The sequence below is a fragment of the Blastomyces dermatitidis genome, assembly GCF_000003525.1.
Source record: "Blastomyces dermatitidis ER-3 genomic scaffold supercont1.6, whole genome shotgun sequence".
In the NCBI taxonomy this organism is placed as follows: domain Eukaryota; kingdom Fungi; phylum Ascomycota; class Eurotiomycetes; order Onygenales; family Ajellomycetaceae; genus Blastomyces; species Blastomyces dermatitidis.
This window is the reverse complement of record NW_025544779.1, coordinates 3,017,155-3,024,271: the sequence shown is the minus strand read 5'-3', so window position 1 is coordinate 3,024,271 and position 7,117 is coordinate 3,017,155.

The following is a 7,117-nucleotide window of genomic DNA, read 5'->3' as shown; positions in this document are numbered from 1 at the left end:
GCTTTAAGCTCTTTCATTATAGTATAGTTATTTGCAGCATTATCAGTTGTAATTATAAGAAGACTGAGACTAATATCTTAATAGTCATTTTTAATCACAGTTATTAATATCTCTGCTATATAATTCTCAGTATGACTACTGATCAATGATTCAAATTTAATTAATATCTCTTAATAAGTTCAGTTCTCATCAATGTAATAACATATAACTCTTATAAATGTAAGATTATTTATACTAGTTCATACATTCACTGTGAGAGACACTCTTCAATGATTCTTCAACTCTGATTCTAGATATTGTATATTAAGTTTGTAGTATATCTTGGAATTGAACTGAAGACAGAATCAATGTGAAATATGAAGATTTGAATTAAGTATTTGAAAAAGTGTTTAGAATTCAGAGTTTTCAATTGATTAAAGAGAAAGATTCAGAGATATATACATATGAAGTAATTATTCACAGAAGTTATCAGATAAGAGTTATAAAATCAGAGTACTGATACAGAGTCATTTTCACATGATTTTCTTCAAATTAGAAAGTTAGTGTTATTAAAAATCATTATCTGATAAAGTGACTTATCAGCTTAGTAGTAATTTTCTAATTATTTTTCTTTTATTATCTGCATTCTGATGACTTCAGATGTCAGAAAATTTCTTCAAAGTTATAATCAGCTTATAATGAATGTTTCTGAATGAAGTTATAGTTATTATAGTAGAGAGATAACTCTTCAGTAATCTGTAATATAATCTATTAATAATTATTCTATAGTTTATCTTCATATTTGTGTTGAGTTTTTCATAAATTTTATGACCTGAAATCAGATGTAAAGAATAAAGTGATTATTTATTATAATTAAAAGAGAGTATTCTGTGTTAAATTGTAAATAATATAAACTTTGTAATTCACAGTGATTTCTTGAAGAGTTTATGAATCTTTAATAGAAGTAAAAGAAGTAAAAGAAGTGAATTTAGAAGATATTATAATAATTTAAGAAAGATAATAATTTATTTTCAATAACTGATCACTGATATGTATAAGAAGAATTAATATAAGAGAAAATAATCTTATTTCTTAACTTAGTTCTAATTTTAGTACTAACTCAGATTGAATATTATTAATATATAAAAGTAAATAAATAATCTTGATTAATCTCTGTCATATTTCTTGAAATATATTAATATTATGAAAGAGAGTGTTATTAAATTGCATTATCAGAAGATATTATTAAAAATATATTAATATTATAAATATCAATATTGCAAGAATGTTGATACTTATACATTATAGTGATTTATAAATTATGATAGTTAAATATATATATGTATATATATTATTTCTGACTTGATTACAACTTGTACAATAATTTTTGAAAACTTAAAATTAATTTTAATTATTAATAATTATGAACTTATAACTAAATAATATAAAAAGAAAAAAACTTTTTCTACTTATTATTTTTCTTCTCTTTCTCATTCTTCTTATTATTCTTTATAATTTACTTTTTATTCTTCTTCTTCTTCTTCTTCTTCTTATCTGAGATAATAACTAGACTGACTGTGTGACCGTGTCTGAGATCAGAACTAGATTTTTTGATAGTTTTATTATCAATTCAACTAATCTCATTACACGGTTTTAACATTAGATAGTAGTCTCATACTGTCTCAGTGAGACTTACTGTCTACTCTTATCATATTTTCCAAATAAGATCATGATTTCCACTTCTCAATTTAAATTATTTTTATTACTTTAAATGACTTTAAATCTCATTTGAGCATTATCAAAAAGTGTTACTTTTTAAAAAATTAAAAATAGTCTAAAAGAAACCTTAAAATGTCTAAAAATAGTAACTTTATACTAAGAATGAGACTAAATGAGATCAAATGAGATCACTTTCTCATTTTTTTCAAGTCATGGTCTCATTTTAAAATCTGATATATAGTCACTTTGCATGTTTTTTTGATAGTCAGTCCCAGCGGGATTCACACCAAGAAATGTATGAGATCAGATCAAATGAGATTAAACATGAAATTCATAGTCTCAGCGGCCAGTCTAATAATAACTATTTTAAAATCTCTCTTCACTGTCTTCTTAGAGAAGAGTTTCTGCTACTTTCTCTCAGTCAGATTAATCTGTATCTCAAAATCCTGTATTTTCTGATCTGCTGTCTCAGATTTCATCTCAGTAGTAAGTAGATTGATATGCTCAGAGAGTAGAACTGTCTTCTCAATATTCTGAATTATAGAGTGCATTTGAGACCTGAATACAACCTTAATCTTCTTCTTCTCTGTCAGCTCCTGCTAATCAATTATTGAACAGAAGTGTTATTAAAAATTATTATCTCTTAATAAATAAAAAATTTATCAGTTTTAACTTCTTTATCTCTCAGTTTAACATCTTCTTACTCTTCTTCTATTACTACTTATTTACAGTAATACTCTTCTTCTCTCTCTCTCTCTTTATCTTGAACTCAAATTATTCTCAGAACTTCTTCTGATCTTACTGTTACTATATAAGACTCTTCACTATCTTCTTTTTTAATCTCTTACAGATAGACTGGCTGCCGGGACTATGAATTTCATGTTTGGTTTCATTTGGTCTGGTCTCATACATTTCTTGGCATGAATCCCGCTGGGACTAATCATTAAATAAACATGTAAAGTGACTATATATCAGATCTCAAAATGAAACCATGACTTGAAAAAAATGAGAAAGTGATTCTATTTGATCTCATTTAGTTCCATTCTTGATAAAAAGTTACTATTTTTAGACATTTTAAGGTTTTTTTTAGACTATTTTTAATTTTTTAAAAAGTAATGCTTTTTGATAACACTCAAATGAGATTTAAAGTCATTTAAAGCAATAAAAATAATTTGAATTGAGAAGTGAAAATCATGGTCTTATTTGGAAAATGTGATAAGAGTAGACAGTAAGTCTCACTGAAACAGTATGAGACTACTATCTAATGTTAGAACTGTGTAATGAGATCTGTCAAATTGGTAATAAGACTATCAAAAATTCTGGTCCTGGTCTCAGACACGGTCACACGGTCAGTCTACTTACAGATAGTATTATCTGTATTATTTCTATACTTAGTTCAGTTTAAATCTATCAGAAGTGTTACTTAAAATTGTTATTATTTTACTCTCTTACAGAGTCTCTTTAAGATATTATAATATGTCTTACAATCTGTCTTCTCTTGCTTAAATGCCTTCTTCTTCTCTTTCTTCAATCTGTGATAGTACTCATGTGTCTTGATAATCTGCAGAATCACAGAATATTTGAAGAGAGATAATATAATTGATTTCAGTGAGTATTGAAGAGAGATAAAGATAGAAGAGACAGTCAGAAATAATATAATAATAGTGATAATAATAATAATAATGATGATAATAATAATACTAATAGTGATAATAATAATAATAATAATAATAGTGATAATGATAATAATAATGATGATAATAATAATAATAATAATAATAATAATAATAATAAAAGAGAGAGTATATTGAAATATATTACTGACTTATCAAATATAAAGAGATAAAGAAAATATTAACAGCTTTCAGAAATATATAAAAACAGCTACAGTATTATATAGTAACATTATCTTCATTTAATATATACAGTGTTAATATTCTTTGTATGCAGGTATTATATAATCTATATCAGAGATATATGCAGAAAACAGATCTTTATTACTAGAGAGAATGATTAGACTGACCGTGTGACCGTGTCTGAGACCAGGACCAGAATTTTTGATAGTCTCATTGTCAATTTGACAGATCCCATTACACAGTTCTAACATTAGATAGTAGTCTCATACTGTCCCAGTGGAACTTACTGTCTACTCTTATCACATTTTCCAAATGAGACCATGATTTCCACTTCTCAATTTAAATTATTTTTATTGCTTTAAATGACTTTAAATCTTATTTGAGCGTTACCAAAAAGCATTACTTTTTAAAAAATTAAAAATAGTCTAAAAAAAACCTTAAAATGTCTAAAAATAGTAACTTTATGCCAAGAATGAGACTAAATGAAATCAAATAAGATCACTTTCTCATTTTTTTCAAGTCATGGTTCCATTTTGAGATCTGATATATAGTCACTTTGCATGTTTATTTAATGATTAGTCCCAGCGGGATTCACGCCAAGAAATGTATGGGACCAGATCAAATGAGATCAAACGTGAAATTCATGATCTTGGCGGCCAGTCTAAGAATGATTACAGTACTTCTCTGTTTTCATATTATAAAGATAAGTTATTCTCATTTCTTTCTTCTCTCTTTTCTCTTCTTCTTCAACTCATCACTAAGCTTAAGCTGGTATAAAAACTATTAAAACACTCTTAGAAACTCTTAAATTAAAGAGTATAGACTAATCAAATTTTAAATACAGAAGAATTAAATTATATTTAATATTACTAATTATTCATTCTCTCTTAATAAAATTACAGTTGCATCTTCTCTTCCCTTCTGCAAATGAAACATGGCCTGTGAAAAGTAAGTATCATATCAGACTATAATAATCAATACAGCTTCAGCACACAGAGCTGTATATACATAGTATATACTGAACTGAAAGACTGTGTGAGTTATAAACTGATATCAGCATCTTAGAGAGAGTCATGCAGTGTAAGAAAGTCATAACTCTCAGTTATATATACTGAGAGTGAATCATTGCAGTAAGTGTATATATATTACATGAAAGTAACACTTTTTGATAACACTCAGTCTCTGATATTATGAAAATAGAGTCTCTCTGTGAGATCTGTTTTTATCAGAAGTCAGAGAATCTTATATTTCTCAAGATTATCTTTATATATCTTATCTATGAAATCAATAAGAGAAATTATTAATTTCAGTATTCTGTTCTTAATATCATTCAAGTGACAGCAGAGTTCACTCTGATCACACTTTTTAAGTATATATTTTCTAAATATTCACATGTATGCAGATATATACTGATTATTTATTAGATAATATTAAGATTATAACTCATTATAACTGTGTTATTCTCACTATGAGAGATACATAATTAATGATGAATATTATAAAAACTTTAAAAAGTAAGTATTTTAAAGATGCTGTAACTCTGTGATCTTGATTTTTTTTATTTTTATTTTTTATCTTTTTCTTTTTCTTTTCTTTTTCTTTTTTTTTCTTTTTTTTCATTCTGATTTTTTCTTGTTTTTATTTTATTTTTTGTTTTTTGTTTTTTTTTGTATTTTATATTTTTTTTATAATTAAAATTATATGAATTATAATCTATATTTAGAAAAGTAATAATATTTGATAATACTCTTTATTAAATATTCAATAAATGAGCACTATATTATAGTATTATGTAAGTGAGAAGTGATTTCATAGTCTCATTTAGACTGGCCGGCAGAACTATGAATTTCACATTTGATCCCATTTGATCTGATCTTATACATTTCTTGGCGTGAGTCTCATCAGAATCAAGCCTCAAAAAAATCTGAAAATGAATCATTTCTGAGAGAAATGATGTGAAAAATGACCAGATTTAATTCAAGAACAGTGAAATGAGAGTAATTTTCCAGAATAAACTGTGAAAGATAATCATTCTTTCAAAATCAGAATAAGACTGAGACTGAAGATCAAAATCAGTCTCATTCAGTTCATTCAGTGATTGCTTATATAATCAGAATTTGGTAACAATTATTGATAACACTCATGAAACAATTAAATACATTCTTATACAAGTTTATTCTTCACTTTCTCATGAAAACTACACTTCTCTGATATACTGTGATCAGAGGTATTAAACTATCTGATAATTTCATATTTTATAATCATGAGTTTCTTGATTGTTTCTTCTTATAATTATTCTCAGTAATAGTGATAAATATCTTGACTTGAGTTGAACTTTCACTTCATTCTCATCTCTGTCAATGAAATTGTCAGAATATCATGTGTCATCAGTACAACAGTTGAATATATACTCTCAACAATTTTTCATAACTCTAGAATTGATTTAGCATGTAAATTCATCAGATTATCTTGAAGATAGTAATCAAATTCAGTTTTACAAGTATGTAGTTTTGCCTGATTTTCAGTTGCAATCAATGTATGCAAGTTCTGTTTCAAAGTGAGTATTATAGTTCTATGTGATATGAAGTGTTATCAAAGATCATTACTTACTAAAGAATTATATTTCACTGTCTTCACATCTCAAACATCTGCTTATTCAAATCTCTGATAGTTGATATTATAGTAGTCTCAGACTAATTTGACATATGAGTCTCATTTCTTCTCTGTCTAATCTTGAGAAGTGTAGATGTTAACTCAATGAGAGAAATCTAGTAGAGCTGCTATAGCATAGTACTCTACAAAAGATTGTTTCATTTTGCTGTAGTAATATATCAGTTTATTTCTTACAGTAATAATAGTCTGTACTATAGCATCATTTCAGACTGAATTTCTTTTTAAGTGATTCAACTGCTTCTCAAGATGAGTAAATAAACTGTTATACACTTATCAGACTGACTGCAGCATTGATGTACAAGTGATTGAGACTGTCTTTGTTGTCTTATGAAACTGAAACAGTAAATCAATCACATATTTCAACTGAGTTCACTTTATATCAGAAAGTTTCAATATCTGAATCTTTTTCTGATCAGAGTGTTGCACTCAATGATCAATTATCTGACACAATCAAAGAGTCTGAACAGTCATCTCATATATTGAACTTCACTGTGTTCTAACATTCTGTATTATATTCAGTGATGTGACTGATTTATTTGTTTATTGAATATCATAGAATCATTGTTGTTATTTAGAAGAGATACAAATCATATTAGCAATGTTTCAAATCTATGATATTTAAATTATTAGTCAATCTATTCAAAATTAACAGTAGTGTTATTAAAAAGTGTTATCAAAAAGCAATATTAAAAAGTGTTGTCAAAAAACATTATCTTTTGCAAAGTAAATGTAAAAGTTACTTGAGTAATCACTTCTATCTCATTCTCATCTCAAGAATCAGTCATCTCATTATTCTTCATCTTGATGTTAAGATTCTTTATCAGTATTTGCATCACAAGTTGAACCACATGAGCAATGCAGAGAATATGACCTTGTTTATCATTTCAGGA